The sequence below is a fragment of the Vulpes lagopus genome, chromosome 11 (assembly GCF_018345385.1).
Source record: "Vulpes lagopus strain Blue_001 chromosome 11, ASM1834538v1, whole genome shotgun sequence".
Lineage (NCBI taxonomy): Eukaryota > Metazoa > Chordata > Mammalia > Carnivora > Canidae > Vulpes > Vulpes lagopus.
In genome coordinates, this window is record NC_054834.1 from 15044482 (window position 1) to 15062353 (window position 17872).

At 40.0% G+C, this 17872-nt stretch overlaps 1 protein-coding gene across 4 annotated transcripts in view; it reads left to right on the forward strand.

Annotated features, from left to right (window-relative positions):
- Positions 1-17872, forward strand: part of SRPK2 (SRSF protein kinase 2) — a 247192-nt gene that overhangs the window by 110855 nt on the left and 118465 nt on the right. The gene's annotated exons all lie outside the window — the stretch shown is intronic.

Sequence of the window (17872 nt, forward strand, 5' to 3'; positions counted from 1 at the left end):
TCTGGAAGATGTGTCTTTGGGCAGGCTCTTCTGCTTTTACAAAGGGTGATTGATTTTTTAGAAAATAGTGAAGCCTAATCAGCTGCAGCCTGTACAGCAGAGCGCTAGTTCATGTGTGACAGCTGTTGAAGGCTTTAAAAAAAGAATTTACTGAGCTGCAAAACAAAAATTTTGCTTTCTTTACGGAAATATTAGTATTAGATTTTCTTCCTATATTTTGAGGTTGTTGCTAAACAAAATTACCACCATTATTTGTAAGATCTAGCTTAAAAATACTTGGCTTCTGGTTATAATAAATATTTTCTTATGTGGAAAGGGAGTGCCATTTGTAAATAGCTTAGGAATTGCAAACCCACAGATTAGTCACATTCTGAGAGAGAGATATGATGCTTCTTCAAGTCTGTGCTAGGAAATGGAACAGTCACTGCATGCAGTAATGGTTCGTGCCTGCAGGTAAGGACAAAATGACTCAGAAGTGTTTTTAAAGCAATTATTTTATCTGTCAATCAAATGATTATACCTGTAAGGAGATATTTTCTTAAAAACGGTTATTTTACTAAATAAATGGAATTAAGGTATTTTTATCTCAAGCCAGAAATGAGGCCATATAGTTGACCATTTTGATATGTAAATATTGTGTTCACTTCTGTTTGCCAAAATTGTGTATACTACATAAGGTTTTAAATCAAGGTTCTTGAGCATACAGTTGATGCTTACCTTTCCCTTGGTTATCTAATAGTTTATACTTCATGTTTTTTATTTTGTATTGAAGGTGTGTTGATTTGTCTCGCCTGTGGTTAGTTTTCAGGTTATCTTTTTTTGTTCACAGATTTAATATTTAGGAAAATGTTATGGAGACATGATTTAGTAGTTGAGAAATGATAAGAGGAAAAGCACTGGTAAAAAAAAAAAAAAAAAAAAAAAAAAGGAGGTGAAGAACCTACCATGGTAAAAGATTTAATTCAAGTACAGTAGTGTATGGAGGACGTGATCTGATGGCAAAATGATGACATTAAATTGATTTATTAGTGTAATTAGGTGAAAGGCTCCTGGCTGTAATTTAGAGCATTACAAATAAGATGTTAACTGCTTTCTTTAGGGACTGAAAATAGAAAAAATTATTCACATTTGTGTTTATCTTTATGTAGTTTCTAACTCTGGGTCAGTGGCTAGCCATCTGATTTTGAACATTCTGTTTGCTGAGATGAAAAACAATCTTGAGCCTTGTGAATGTTCTGCCAATAAAATGGTGGTGATAGGAAGGGGAGAGGGTGGTGGTGTAAATAGTGAGCGGTCCGGGTGCCAACTGTAATGTCGGAGTTTTGTTACCAGGAAGAGCATTCTCAATGGGATGGTAGCAATAATTATGTTAGCTCTTTTGAGTAGCATGAATTCTCTATTGACAAATTGAAGACTGGACAGAATGGATGAATATTAGAAACAAGTTAGGAATGGGTGAGGTTTCTGCGGTTACAATACATTCTTTTAAGGAAAGATTCTAAAATATTTTGGAGATTACATTTTTAAATTTTATTATTGTTACTGTTTTTTATTATTTTTTAAGTCTTTTTACCTAAGCTCTTGTACTTAAATTTGATGGAAAGGAAGGATGCATGTGATCATGGTTTTAAAGTTTAGAAATCAGCCACTGTGCTTGTGACAGCTTTATACACAGTTTTACCAGAGCTTACTTGCTTTGTTAGTTATTCTTTTGGGGGTATTTAGACATACATATGGCTGTTGTGATATGCTGACTTAATGAGTGATAAATGTAGCTTATGGGTCAGCCAACACTTTGCAAACATAGAAGTTGTTTCATTAATGTATATTAATATTAAAAATAGAAGTCATTCCTTTTTTCCTCCTTCCTTAAAGGCATGCAATAATGAGTAGTCAAATCTTTTGTCTTTTTAATGTGTTTGAAAGAACTTGAGAAACAAGAATATGAAGTTAAAAAAAATTCATGGCCTAGTAATGCTATGTATCCTGCCCATGAATTTAATAGCTTATAGTATCATGTAACATTACATCACATTCTTCAATTCCTTGTTCACCAGTTACTTAAACTTTGAAAAAGTCTTAGATTTTTAAAAATTTTAGCTGTTTGAATCATGGCCTTAAGTCCTAAAGCTGTTTGGAATTTACATATGGTCAGTAGCCTCCCCCCCCTTTTTTGGTAAAAATAAAAAAGAAATCCCATCCTCTTTAAAAGAAGGGAGAAGCTACTTGTTTGCAAGAAACCAAAACTTACCATTTGCCACAATTGATTCTGTTCACTGTCTGCAGGATAGAATGATCTTTTGATATTTCAGGCCATCCAGTAGAAAAGCAACATTTCTAAGTACAAGACAATAAACAGTGATGTGATATTTCTAATAATTTTTCCATCTAGTATTTTTAACCTGCTTAATGGGAATTGCTAGTCCTGTGTGACAGCTACTGTTAGTTGAATTAATTCTTCTTCAGACAGTTTTGTAAAATGGGAGAAACAAGAAAAAAAATTAAACCTAATTTATTTTTGTAGACTTAGGATCCTTCATTGAGAAATACAAATCTAATTTGAAGCAATCTATGGAATTTTCAATGTTGTTTTGGAGCTTAAATGAGGAGATATATTTTCTTAATAAATCTCAATACCACCTTGAAATTTAATATTGTATTTTGGGGGAACTTGGTTGGCTAAGTGGTTGAGCATCTGCCTTTGGCTCAGGTCATGATCCCAGGGTCCTGGGATCGAGTCCCACATTAGGCTCCCTGCATGGAGCCTACTTCTCCTTCTGCCTGTGTCTCTGCCACTCTCTGTGTCTGTCATGAATGGATAAATAAAATCTTGGAAAAAAAAAGATTGTATTTTTACCTTTAACAGAATAGTGGAGGCCCATTGAATGTTGTTTGGTAGGGAGGCATGAACGGCTGACTCATAGGAGAAAATCTAATGTGGTGACAGAAAGTTATAGTTCTGTTTTTTGGTTTATACTTTGGAGAAAAGGAAAATGTTAACTTACTCAATTTTTAAATTAAGGATAGAGAACATTATTGAATGAGTTTAAAAAAAAACCCACATGATGCCTGATTTGTATGTTACTGCCATTTATGGGAACCTGTATCCATTGTAGGAGGGCCCCTTTCTGCAGACTTGAGGAGCAGCTCTTATTATGAGTATCTGCTTTTTAATTGCTGACTGTTGAATGAATGAATGTATTCATCTTAAATGTGGCAGTGAGGGATCCCTGGGTGGCAGCGGTTTGGCACCTGCCTTTGGCCCAGGGCGCGATCCTGGAGACCCGGGATCGAATCCCACGTCCGGCTCCCGGTGCATGGAGCCTGCTTCTCCCTCTGCCTGTGTCTCTGCTTCTCTCTCTCTCTCTCTCTGTGACTACCATAAGTAAATTAAAAAAAAAAAAAAATGTGGCAGTGAGAGGACCAGATGCAGGTTTACTTCCTTGCCTACTCCCATTTAATGAAAAAAGAAAGCTGTATATATTTATTTGATTAAAAAAAAAACTAGCTTTTCAAGTTATTGTTTCTTCTGGACTTAGCCATAACACTTCTGAGATTTGGAAATTTATGGGGTGGAGTGGGTGGGGAAGAGGAGGAAAAGGAGTAGTAATCATGATAATAGCTAGCAAAAAGGTAGTAATCATTTATTACACATTTCCAAATAAGAGTTCTAAGTGAGGAAGAAAGGGGAGGAGGCAGGGAGGGGGAGAGAGAGAGACAGAGTGTGTGTGTTTGTGTGTGTGTGCACACAAGGATTAGCCGTGGGGAGGACTCTGACACGTCATCCCCAAAAGATGCTCAGTGAGCAGAAGGAGCTGAATTAAAATTTTTGTCAGAATTTGGACAATTCTTATTCGTGAAGAAGAGTTGAGCCCAGGGTGCTCAGAATGAGGATTCTGAGTCTTTCCATGAGGACTCCAGGAGGGCTGAGGAGTTCATGAGGGGAAGGTCCTGAGAAGCTGAGAACCTCTGTACACATAAAGCTTTGCCCACATCTGTACTTGTGAAATGTAAATGTTTTTGTTGTAATTAATAAAGTTCATAGTCAATCTAAAGTTAACTAACTAGTAGTGCCTATTAGGTTTGCATTTTCTCAAGGACTGGATACCAAAGGGTCATTGTGTGTGTGTGTGTGTGTGTGTGTGTGTGTGTGTGTGTGTGTGTGTTGTATTATGTGTTTGACATTTTTGGGTGTTAAGAGGGGTCTTTATACTGTAATAGATAATAAGTGGTAGTGTACATCATTAGCATATCACATAACTAGCAATTACTAGAATTTATAAATTGTTATCTACCTTTTTCAGGAGAAGAGAGGAAGAGGGAGAAAGTATCAAAAATATTTACGCTGTGTTCTCTGTTCTCCCAATTTTGTATAAACAGGATTGGTGAGAAGTGATAGAGATTGTTGTCCCTACCCCAGGACAAGAAGGGCATTTGAAACACACAAAGAACCTGTGCTATTTTTGTGTGTGTATTTTAATTCCTTTTCTTATTTTGGAGCCTCTTCAGTGAAGGAAAAAGGGCATATGATAATGATGCGTGGTTGCAGAAAGCAAAAGAGAAGCCTGGAAGAATAAGGGGAATGGAAAGGGAAAAAAATTTTTAAAATCAGGATGGGAGAGATAAGTAAGTAAAGGATAATCAGTGGAAAAGAATCCAGGACCAAAGTGTCTTTTATTTGCTCTTAGGTTGAGTATATTTTCCTTCATGTATCTGTGGTGAACTAAGGGTAGTCATGGCAGGATGAAGACAGATTTTATAAAAAGTGCCCTCTTGTGGGGTGCCTGCCCAGCTCAGCTGATAGAGGTGGGACTCCTGATCTTGGGGTTGTGAGTTCGAGCCCCATGTTGGATGTAGAGATTACTTAAAAAAAAATCTTAAAAAAAAATCCCTCTTCGTTGTACTCCCCTCTCCCCATTCCAGCTCACAAGGTGGGGCAGGTGGTGGTGATGGCTTCTCCCTTTCTCACCCTCACGTCTGCCACAGGCTGAGTATCCGGGCCAGGTGAACTTGAGACGCACTTTCCCTGAGTAGTGGTGAGAAAAGATGACAGCAGCTGATTGTGTGGTCTCCTCCCCTCAGTCCTTAGGCTTTCTTCTGTTGTCATTTAGTTTTTCAGTAATATGGTTATTGAAGATATGTATGGGAAAGTGCCCAGATCATTATGAAATCCAGTTATTGGGTTCTTTTTCTTTTGTAGTTTATTTATTTACATTTTTAAAGATTGTATTTATTCACGAGACAGAGAGAGGTAGAGACACAGGCAGAGGGAGAAGCAGGATCCCTGTGGGGAGCCCGATGTGGGACATGATCCCAGGACCCCAGGATCACGACCTGAACCGAAGGCTCAACCACTGACCCACCCAGGTGCCCCTGTAGTTTATGTTTTATGTGTTGTATCTAAAAAATCTTTGCTAAGCCCAAGATCACTAAGATATTTTGCTAGGTTTACTTAATAAAAGTTCTTGGCTCTTACTGTGTTAAGACTGGGATTCATTTTGGGTCTTAGTATTAAGGCAAAGATTAAGTTATTTCTACATATGACTGTTCATTTGTATCTGTTTTTGAGCATCACATATAAATAGAAACACTCTGTACATGCTTTTGGGCTGTCTTCTTACCTGTGAGATGTACTTGTGTTTTGTGTGTAGGGGGAGTTGGCTCAGTCGTGGCTGTGCAGAATTCACCAAATGAGTGTGCCTTGCTTTATTTGTTTTACTATTGATGAGCATGTGAGATATTTGCAGCTTGTTAGGAATCTTGCTGCTGTGAGCATTTGTATACATATATCTTGGGGAATGGACCCAGGATGCGTTTCTGTTGTGTGTGTACCTAGGCGTGCAATTGCTAAGCGTTAGCGGACATTGCCAGTTTTCTAAAGTGAATATGCCAGTCTGCACTCGCCCTGGCTGTGCTCCAGGTCCTGGCAAGCTTGCTACTGTATTCATCCGTCCTTTCTATTTTTTTTTAAAATTTTTTTTTTTTAATTTATTTATGATAGTCACAGAGAGAGAGAGAGAGAGAGGCAGAGACACAGGCGGAGGGAGAAGCAGGCTCCATGCACTGGAAGCCCGACGTGGGACTCGATCCCGGGTCTCCAGGATCGCGCCCTGGGCCAAAGGCAGGCGCCAAACCGCTGCGCCACCCAGGGATCCCCTTTCTACCTTCCCGTTTCTGTTCCCTTCCCCACTTCCTGTCAGAATTCTTGTGGGTGTGCCAGTGTGACCTGTAGCTTGAGCCTTTTTGAGGAGAATTAGATGCAGATAAGGGACTCTCTGAATACCAACTTTCATGAAGGAAATCAGAATTAGAAGTTTAGACCAAATGGGAATCGTAAGGTGTAGTCATCAGAGGTACTGTGCTCTCCCCCTGACCAATTGTGATCTTTTAACTGGGCCCTGGAGGCCCCAGGTGTTACCGTTAATTTTCAGACTTGGTTTTAATAGCAAAATTTCTTCATTTAAGCCTTATTAGAAGCTTATCATAGAAAACATAAAAGAAAAGCTTGAGGTGAGAACTGGGGAAGTAATCAGGGTCTCAGTTCTTGGTACTCAGCCATCCCACCCTTGAGAACCCCTCCGTAGACCCTTGAGGTAGATAGGCCACCTTGGTTCTGACCAGTAGATTAGGACATTTTTGATGTGTTCCAGTTTTATATTACATTTTATAATGTTACATTTGTATAGTGCTACATTTTATATCATAGCCTCTAAAATGTTCTGTACTATACGGCCTAAATAAAAGTGTACTGTTGTCTTCTAATTTCTGTTAAAAAACTCAGACAATTATCTGAGCTTCCTTCCTGTTGGTCATTATTTATGTGGTCTAGATGCAGTAATTTCTAGATTATTTTGTTATCAGTTTAAACTTTGATTCTGTTTCCTAATGCCTCTTTGGAGGCCTGCCACATTACAGGCAGCACAACCCTTCAGAACACCAATCTGCTCAGGCAGGTCACTCCACTTTAAATACCCTCAGCCCTCTTCCCACTGTTCTTGGCATAAGGGTGTATCTGGGCCACTGAGCACCCACATTCTCCAGCCTAGCCTCAGACTCCTCTGACTTTGGTCATGGGCCCCTTGCTTTGCTGTCTGCTGCTCTTATCCTTCCCATCTTATGGAAGGCCTGCATAGTTCAGATTACACCCATTATAAGTCCTGACAGAACCGTGCACCTCTCCTTTGTACCATTTGTCACAGCTGCTCTTTGACAGAGGGGAGTATCAGTGACATGTGGTCTGCTTACTGGTTTACTTAGTATTAGCACCAACTTAAGACCTTAAATATAGAAGTGTTTTCATACAGAATATTTTTATTTTACATCAACATCTGCAGCTTACAATTGGGAACTTTGTGGGAAGACTTTTTTGGTATAGTGAATCGTTTATTTTTGTGGTATTGGCTTAGAGTGATAAAGTATAATAAAGCATAGCCATATATAGTCATTAATAGTTATATTTATTATCATATATAGTCAGTTATAGTGATAAGCTAATTTAACTCTGTCCAGATTATAAATCGTAGGTTTTTCTGTCACTATAAAAATGCACAATTTGTTATTACATCTATTTTTTTTTACATTTGTTATAATGTAAACTATAAAGTAAATCTGAGGATGCCTGGGTGGCTCAGTGGTTGACTGTCTGCCTTCAGATCAGGTGTGATTCCGGAGGAGTCTTGGGGAGCCTGCTTCTCCCTCTGTCTGTGTCTGCCTCTCTCTCTGTCTTTCATGAATAAATAAATAAGATCTTTAAAAATATATATATGTATATAAAGTAAATCTGAACATTTTTCATCTCTTTGCCAAATTGGTAACTTCAAACTGTAGCCACTTATTTCCCAAATATCAGTATTTTGTATATCACCTTGTGCTCTTTGTTATGGTTACATTCTATCCTTTGCTGTTACTTACTTAATAACATGTTTTTTGCTTATTTTTAGTTGTGATAAAATATATATAATCTTTTTAATGCTTTTTTTAAAGTTAATTTTCTTTAAGAAATCCCTACCAGAACCTTAAAAAAAAACAATTACTATTAAATCCTGTCTAGATTCTGTTGTCTGATAAAGGCTTTAGGCTTGGCCATATGCTCCCTCTGTTTACAAGGGAAATTAAATTGGCAAGTGTCAGAAAGGAGCTTAAATATGTGTTAGCACCAAAGTGAGACATGCTCTTTGATATAATCAGCCTGAAAGAAGTTGGGAAAAGAGTATAACTCTCTCAGTATTCATTGTAATTCAATGCCGAGTCCCAAGTATTACCTATAATCATTTTGTGTACCCACAGCAGCACTTCCTCTTTACTTTGAGAACTACCCTTCCTCTCCCCCCTCCCAAATGGCAGATCAAGTTTTGCACAAATGTGAACAAGTAGTTTAAGAATAACAATGACAATAATAAGAAATAACTCTACCTCTAACAATCATATTGCAGATTCCCTTTGGATCAGAATTCTTTAGGTGCCACTAGCTGGAAGAAAGTAAAGACTAATTTTAATGTAGATGACATTTGTCATCCATCCATCATCCGTCCATCCAGCATTTATCAGCAGCTGCTGTGCACTAGCCAGTCAGTGATTTTGGAAATCAGGGAGCATCAAAGGAGCACAAAAGCATAGGGTTTTTATAGAAGAGGCCTTGGTGGGTGGCTTCCCCTAACTTGGTCAATGTCTTGGGCGGGTCATGCTAAGCACTGATCATGGGCCATTCCAGTGAGATGCTCTTGGCACTTTTTTGAAAAAATCACAAATAACCAATAATTGCATTTTGGGTGGATGCACATTAAGACTAGAGGTGTGGTGAAGGGGTTACATACATTTGCCTACCAAAGGCAACTGTGAGTGAGTGATGAGGGCCAGGTGCAGACTCTAGAACACTAGAGACTACAAGCCCATCTAAAGAGGTGGCTGCTGCTATACTTCAATTAAAGAGGAAGGAGAGTGAAAACTGGGGAGAAGGAGCACAGAGAATTAACCACCTTTCTGATTCTTCTTCAAAGGCAAAAAATAAAACACAAGATGGTCTTTGTAAATTACCCTTCACCTTTATGATAGCAAAGCTATTGGAAATAAATGAAATGATTTGCAATGTGAGAGTATTAAATTCGTTACAGTTTATCCAGTGTAAGGAATGTGATGCAGATATTAAAATGTGTTACAGGAGACTTAATAACGCAAAAAATGTTATTAAAAGATACTGTTAAAAAAAAAAAGATACTGTAAAAGGGTACCTGAGTGGCTCAGCTGTTTCACCATCTGCCTTTGGATCAAGGTGTGATCCCAGGGTCCCAGGATTGAGTCCCGCATTGGGCTCCCTGCAGGGAGCCTGCTTCTCCCTCTGCCTATGTCTCTGCCTCTCTCTCTGTGTGTCTCTCATGAATAAATAAATAAATAAATAAATAAATAAATAAATAAAATCTTAATTAGAAAAAAAAATACCAGGAAAGGTGAAAAACAGGTGGCAAAGAGTATTTAAAGATGTTCCAGCTTCTGTAAACCCCAGAGTTTATAATAGAAGGGTGTGTGTGTGTAAATGTAATAAATGAGCCTGTACTCACAAATATATGGTATGTAAAGACACGCCACATAATTCTGCAGTGCTTAGAATAGTTATACATCTGTCCTTTTGCTTATAGGTGTGTAATGCAGTTTTTATAATGACCTGTGTCTTCAACATCATGTTGATTTTATTTTTAAGTAACCCTTATACCCAGTGAGGGGCTCAAACCTACAACCCTCAGATCAAGAGTTGCTCACTCCACCGACTGAGCCAAGCCAGGAGCCCCAGATCTTTCATTTTAAATGATGGCGCAAATTAAGAAAACAAAAACTCGTACCAGCCTTAAAAGAAGGGAATATCTGCCGTCTAAATCCAGCTCATGGTAAACATTTTTCTTCTGTGCTGAAGCAAATTGATTTACAATCTGTGAGTCACAGACCTGTGTGAATTTATAGTAAAGGATTTTCAAAACCTGTAGGTACTATAGGCATTATTTGTCGATTGGAGGCATACAAATCAAACTATTTTTATACTAAGAAGTGTGTCTCTGGGTTTTTCTGATGTTTCAGATATGCAAAAACACTGGTGATCACTGCTCTAATAACCACATACTAAGTACCAAAATTAAAGAAGATTTTAACTGTTTGAAGTAGGAAGGGCCCCTGAAAGATGTGAATTTATCCGAATGGGAAGGTGTTATTTTCATCATTCATTCTACATTTATTGAAGTACCCACTATGGTAGAACATAACTTCAGTCCGTTAACCTGAAAATGACAGAGGCAGAGCAGTATCCTGTTTGTGCAGCTGTCACTTCATCCTTTTTCTCCTTTCCCCTTTCCCTTCTTTTTCTCTCTTTTCCCCCTTCACCCACACTCCTCCCACAAAAAAAGATTTGAGGCTAGTTAGAAGAATATCTACAATGAAATAAAAAAAACATCAGAGAAATTGCAGGTCAGAGTTGAAGGTTGTGATGGTCGGTAGTCAGAAGCCCACTCTACCAGATGCGTGGCATTTGCTATGCACCTGCTAATGGTGACTGGCGAATTGGACTTCAAGTTTCCTGACAGACAAACTAAAGAAAAAAGTAAGGGAACTATCTATAAGAAGAAAATATACTAGTTCCTACAGGAGAAATAAGCCTTTTGTCTAACTTCATAATGATTAATATAATATTTTATTTATTTGAGAGAGCACACGAGTACACGGTCAAGGGGAGAAGCAGAGAGGGAGGGAGAAGCAGACTCCCTGCTGAGCAGGGAGCCTGGATGTGGGGCTCCATCCCAGGACCCTGAGATCATGACCTGAGCCAAAGGCAGATGCTTAACCAGCCAAACCACCCCAGTCGCCCCTTAATGTAATATTTTTCACATATCCCAGAAGATAAGTTTATTCATTTTAGAAAATTCAGATAAAAAGGACACAAAAAGCACTCATGCTTTTATCATTTTTATCATCATGAAAATCATTCATTTTTCAATTTTAATATTTTGTTTTAGTGTAAGTAGATCTATAAAAATCAAGCAGAACTACTTTAACAGTGTCACTACCATCAACAGGAAAACCCAGTATCAGGGATCCCTGGGTGGCGCAGCGGTTTGGCGCCTGCCTTTGGCCCAGGGCGCAATCCTGGAGACCCGGGATCGAGTCGCACGTCGGGCTCCCGGTGCACGGAGCCTGCTTCTCCCTCTGCCTGTGTCTCTGCCTCTCTCTCTCTCTCTCTCTCTCTCTCTCTCTGTGTGTGTGTGTGTGACTATCATAAATAAATAAAAATTAAAAAAATATTAAAAAAAAAAAAAGGAAAACCCAGTATCATACTGACGAATTACTTTGGAGTTGGCTTTTTATATTTATCACATGCAACCTTTCTTATGTTATTAAGTAATCTTCTATAGCTTCATTTTTTTACATATCATTTTTAAAGACTGCATAGTACTGAGTCCGTGATATGGATGGATATGCCATAATTCTCTTTATTAAGTCTTGGTCTTAGAAATGAAATCACTTGCATACCAGCTTATTAAGGGTCTTGGGCAGGAGTGTTTTGTTGCTTCCACAATGATATAGCACGACACTCTTGACTGGTAGTAAAGGACCTTCTTGCTTACACTTTTAGTTGGGAGTCTCACAGCTGTCTCTTTTTGAGTGTTGTATAGCTGATGGTGAACAATATGCTTGACATGGTTGATGTAGACCAGCCCTTCCTTCCTCCCTTCCTCCCTTCCTTCCTTCCTTCCTTCCTCCCTTCCTCCCTTCCTTCCTTCCTCCCTTCCTTCCTCCCTCCCTCTCTCCTCCCTCCCTCCCTCCTCCCTCCCTTCCTCCCCTTCCTCCCCTTCCTTCCCTCCCTCCCTCCCTCCCTTCCTCCCTTCCTCCCTCTCTCTCTCTTTCTCTCTTTCGCTCTTCTTTTCTTTTTTTTTAAAGATTTTATTTATTCATGAGAGACACAGAGAGAGGCAGAGACATAGACAGAGAAGCAGGCTCCTCGCAGGGAGCCCCATGTGGGACTTGATCCCAGGACTTCAGGATCACGCCCTGGGCCAAAGGCAGGCATCCAACCACTGAACCATCCAGGTGTCCCCCCTTAGCTTTTCTTTCAAAAAAAAGCCAGCTGTTAGTGTGACACCTTCCATGTCCACTGGGTGTGCATATGTGAGAGTGAAGTCCATATAATCAACTTTGACAAACTGTAAGACACAGTGGATTGTTATATTCAGTCAGCATTTATGAAACACTTAAGGTATACTTAAGGTCTTTCTTAATGAATCTTAATTTTGTAAGGAATTTCAAGAAGCTATATGATAGAAGCTTCTCACCCCAGACAGATGATAAAACCCTCAGCACCAATGGTAGGCTTTCCTTTTTTCTTTTTTTTGTTTTTAAAGATGTGTATGAATTAAGATTTACCAACTCACCTTATTCAGTTAAGTATTCACCGACTTTATTGTAAAAATTAATCATCTTCTTGGTTTTTTTTTTTTTTTTTTTTTTTTTTTAGCAAACTGCATTTTTTTCCTAGAATTTGAGGGTTTTGGGGGGGGGGCGGGGAAGGGGGAGGAGCCAGCATTGCATGTGCTTTGTAGAGTGGGAGGGCTTAAATGTGAAGTCCCAGTCCTCAGGTTAGTGTTGCAGGCTGGGGAGATAGCATGTGAGAAGCCAGAGTGAAGTGAAACATTGTAGTACTATCTGGGAACTCTAGATAATTCTGTGAGCCTGGGAAAGAGGATGGAACAATATTGTGCCCTGGCAACAAGGATTCTTCTGTGCAGTGGTAAGGATTTTGGATTTCATTTTTTATTTTTAAAAGTTTTTGTTTGTTTGTTTGTTTGTTTGTTTTTTAAAGAGAAGGAGAGCACTGAAGCAGGGGGAGGGGAAAGCGGAGAAGGAGAGAGAGAATCTCAAGCAGACTCCATGTCCTTCGGGAAGCCCAACGCAGGTCTCTACCTCACAACCCAGAGATCATGACCTGAGCCAAAACCAAGAGTTAGATGCTCAAAGGACTGAGTCACCCAAGCACCCCAGGCTTTTGGATTTTAATGCTGAAGTTTGCCAAGAGCCATTAACAGGGTTTAACAAGGGAAATGTTCCACACATGTTTAGAATGTGCACATGCTCCCATGAGCATAAAGTCAGGTCTTTAAAGAAAGTCTTAAGAAATGCATTTTTCCCTCTAGAATAGAATCAGAGGTTGCAAGATGTGTTGTAGAGTTGGTGGCAATATGTTATTCATTTGCTCTGGAAGGGAGTAGAAACAATATGTCAGTATTTACCATTTGAATGACAGAGGGTGGATGAATTCCTTGTTGCTCTGAGTATTAAACACTGACCTGGATTACCAAGAGAGGCTGTGAAGAGTGTCTCCAAGATTTTAAAAAGAGGATGGTTCCTTATTGGTTTATATGGATAGAGATGTTCTAAAGATAGGTGGTTGGCCTGTCAAACCTTAAATATTTTTTTCTGTGTTAAATAATGCTTGTGATTACAGGATTTTTGTGGTTAATAATCTGCTTTATTCCCTGAATTTTTGTAGTTGAAGTGAGAGTGTATCGATGATGGATTTATTGCTGTGGTGGTAGCTACATATCAGGGTAGATGTAAGTATTTATTTGAAAGTAAACAAATCCAGAAATTGTGTTTGTGCGGCGTCCAGGCCATTCTCACTGTGTCCCTCCACTGCTCCCAAGGAGCTGGTGCTGCTCTTGCTGCTTCATGGCGCAGCCACGCTCTCGGTGCTAGCTTGGGCCCGACATGACAGTCCAGCTGGCTCCTGGAGAGAAATACAGTTATTACCCCCTGCTTCTCTCAGAGGTGCTATAAAATATTTAACAGCAAGTGACAAAAATGGAAGTGCTTATCTGTGGTTCACCCTTCTGGTAGTTTAATGCAATCACACATTTTATGGAGGACATTAAAGGCTTTCTGATTCTTAGGACTAGATATTATGATGGATCTGTTTGTACTTATTCTTTAGATAAATGCAAATTGAGCATTTTCCAAGAAATTTCTTTAAATTTAATGTTTTAAAGTAGATCTACTGAAGTTACTTTTTTCTCAAGATGAGGCTCTCTCTAGTTACCTCATATGATTTGATATTTTTTGTGATTCTGCACTTAAGAATTCCCACTAAGGGCACCCTGGGTGGCTTAGCGGTTTAGCACCTGCCTTCAGCCCAGAGCCTGATCCTGGAGACCCAGAATCGAGTCCCATGTCAGGCTCCCTGTATGGAGCCTGCTTCTCCTTCTGCCTGTGTCTCTGCCTCTCTCTCTCTCTCTCTCTCTCTCTCTCTCTCTCTCTCCCTGTGTCTCTCATGAATATATAAAGCCTTTAAAAAGAAAAAAAAGAATTCCCACTAAGGGGACTTCTGGGTGGCTCAGCGGTTGATTGCCTGCCTTTGGCTCAGGGTGTGATCCTGGAGTTTTGGGATAGAGTCCCGCATCGGGCTCCCTGCAGGGAGCCTGCTTCTCCCTCTGCCTGTGTCTCTGCCTGTCTCTGTGTCTATCATGAATAAATAAATAGAATTAAAAAAAAATTCCCACTAAGGGTTCAGCAGTATCACACCTTGCATGTGCATGAGGTACATCCTGCATGTCTCTGAGTGTGAAATTACTGTGTGGTGACTGACATTTGTCCCCTGTAAGCCCAGCACAGCCAGTCTTTCCTCCACTGGTGCAACAGATCAGTGTTGCTTTGCATTATTTGTTGCATGTGAGTGCACGTGGTACAAAATGATGTGTTTTTGAACACTAGAATGACATGTAGCTCAGTGACAAGGTCATGCTTTGAGAGCCTGTGGACAACAAGAGCTCATGTGAAGAAATTAAAGATTTGCACATCATTCCTGTCACTCTCCTGTCCTGTCATTCCACATCATACACTTACTGAAAGGAATATTAGAAGGAATCACCACATTAGCAGAATTGTCATTTTCTTTTTTTCAAAGTTGGCTCCACGCCCAATGTGGGGCTTAATCTTGACCCTGGGATCGAGTGTACTGACTGAGCCAGCCAGGTGCCCCACGGGTGCATTCATTTCATAGGAATATGCACTCCTTGTGTGCAGCTTCAGTGGATAAGCACCAATAAGGTGGTGAGACTCAGGGTGCCAATCTTGGCCAAGGAACAAAGCATAGATGACAGGCACACATGGACAGAGGCCACATTTTTGCTATCTTCTTCCCTTTTATTGCCCACCTTGGCCTGAAAAGGGGTGTTTAACCCCAGATCTATTCTGTCTGAAGAGGATTAGGCAGTTTTATAGGCAAGAAGACAGTGACTTTGACCTTCTGGAGTCTCAGAAGCTGCTTCATTTAAGTAGTAGCAGCCTTTACAGAAGGTGAGAAATGTCATAGTACAATCACTTCTGATACCCAGAATCAGACTTCATTTCAGCTACTGTGTAACATGTGTTGTTAGGCACCGTTACGCTGTCCTATTGTATTTTGTTTTGTTCAGTTAATGGTTAAAAACTTTGAACAATAAAATGAGATTTCTTTTCTTTTTTCTTTTCTTTCCTTTTCTTTTCTTTCCTTTTCTTTTCTTTTCTTTTCTTTTCTTTTCTTTTTTTTCTTTCTCTCGTACTTCAATGATTCTTAGTAGCTGTGTAGGTATTACTGCACTTTGATGATCAGTGACATAGTTCAGAAAGCCCCTCGTTCTTTCCTCCTGCTTCTCATCTTTCACTCTTGCCTAATGGTCACTGAGTTTGGAACTTTTTCCAGGAGCCTGTGCAGTTAGCCCTCAGAGCAGTATGGTCCTGGATTGGAGATAACATCCAAAGCCACAGAGCTGATGACTTTAAAAAGTGCCTCCTTTTTATGACACTGAATGGATTCATACTTGATCTGTAGAGAAAAACGGTTGATAGTGGGAAGAAAGATTTTTGTTAACATGCAGCCTTGTGCTGTAGTTAGGAGCCCCTGGAGACGTGGCTTTGGTTTCTAGTTCACATAGTGCTGGAGGTACCAAGTCTGTCCATTTTTCTCTATGATACATTTAATTTGAACGCCCATCAGGGAGGCTGCAGCCCATGCCAGGAGGACCAGGACCCAGCATTTACCATTGTGTATCTTAGTGCTTCGCATTCCCAGGAATTCCCAAGAACCACCTACCTGATTCTTTTTAAAAGATTTTATTTATTTGGTTTAAAGATTTTATTTTTAAATAATCTGTACAGCCAACGTGGGGCTCAAACTTAGAACCCCGAGATCAGGAGTCAGGTACTCTGCTGACTGAGCCAGTCAGGTGCCCCTTACCTCTTAAAATGGCGCGGAAATACATAGAAACCCAAAGGTTTCGGTTTTGTGTTAGTGAAGACATGGGGATAGAAGATGAACAGAAAGTCATCCTTATCTGCACGGTGGCCCTTCCTCGGGGTCTCTGTCCCAGGTCTTTTGATCTGTCAGTCTGCACTCTCTCCATAGATGATCTCATCTGTTTCCATGGTGTTGGGTACCATCTGTGTGCTGGTGACTCCCAAATATATATCTTAGCTCTCCATTCTAAGCTACAGACATAGATATCCACCGGCCCACATCACTACCTAAATGTCTTGTGAAGCCTCAAATTTAACTGCCGTAAACCAAACTCTTTATCTTTTTTTTTTTTTTTTTTTAAGATTTTATTTATTCATGAGAGACACAGAGAGAGAGAGGGGCAGAGACACAGGTAGAGGGTGAAGCAGGCTCCCCGAAGGGAGCCTGATGTGGGACTTGATCCTGGGACCCCAGGACCACGCCCTGGGCTGAAGGCAGACGCTAAACCACTGAGCCACCCAGGTGTCCCTCAAACTCTTTATTTTGTTTAACCCTTCTTGACTGTGCTCATAGACAGGTTATATGGCCAATGTGTACCTCACTTTTCTGCCTTGTAAAATGTAATTGTAGGGGTGGTGAGGAGATAAATAATCCTTTCAGTGTGTGGCTGCCCTTAGGGGCTCCGGGGTCAAGGACAAAAATTACCCTGTGTGCTTAAATGTTAATGCTAAATTTCTATCTTGACTCTGTGGGTTTAAATGAACATCATAAATATCTTTGAAAGAAAGCGGCAGGCAACAGGAAAATTTGTAAGATCTATATAAGGATAGAAAGAAGTTTCCTAATCTCAGCCCAGAAAATAGGAGTTTTGCTGATGAGGACAGTAGACCCTTGAAAAACATCAGCTTGCACTGTGTGGGTCCACTGATAAACAGATTTCCTTGCCATCTTCACAGGTGCTCTTCTTGCCCCATGGGCCTCACGGTTCCAATACTATCCCCACTTTGAGCTACCCCTCCCTCCAACACCCCTGCAGAGGGCCCTTCTCTCCATTTGTGTCTCCCAGAAAGCCATTGCTACATCTGTCTGAGAAGCTGCCCGTCACCCCCACGAGACCATGCGAGACAGAGAGCTTTATCCGTCTCTGTGTTCCTGGCACCTAGCACATCTTCTGGCCCGTATAGTAGGCGCAAATGTTTATTTGAATAAAGTTTTAAAAATTTCTTTCCATGGGGTGCCTGGGTGGCTCAGTGGTTGAGTGTCTCTGCCTTCGGCTCAGGGTGGGGTCCCGGGATCGAGTCCCACATTGGGCTCCCTGCATGGAGCCTGCTTCTCCCTCTGCCTGTGTATCTGCCTCTCTCTCCGTGTCTCTCATGAATAAATAAATAAATAAATGAATAAATAAATAAATAAATAAAATCTTTTTAAAAATAATAAAATTTCTTTCCCAATTAGTAAGGAAGTTTTCTCTGAGAAAAAAAGTATTTTTTTTTATTAGACCATATTGGGCATTCTTCCCTTATTTTACTCTCTTCTGAAAAGCTTTGTTAAATGTTTGTTTCTTAAAGCACTCGCTTTGTCTTGGGTGGGATCTCCAGCAGCTTCTTTCTGGTAGTACTTACCTGATGT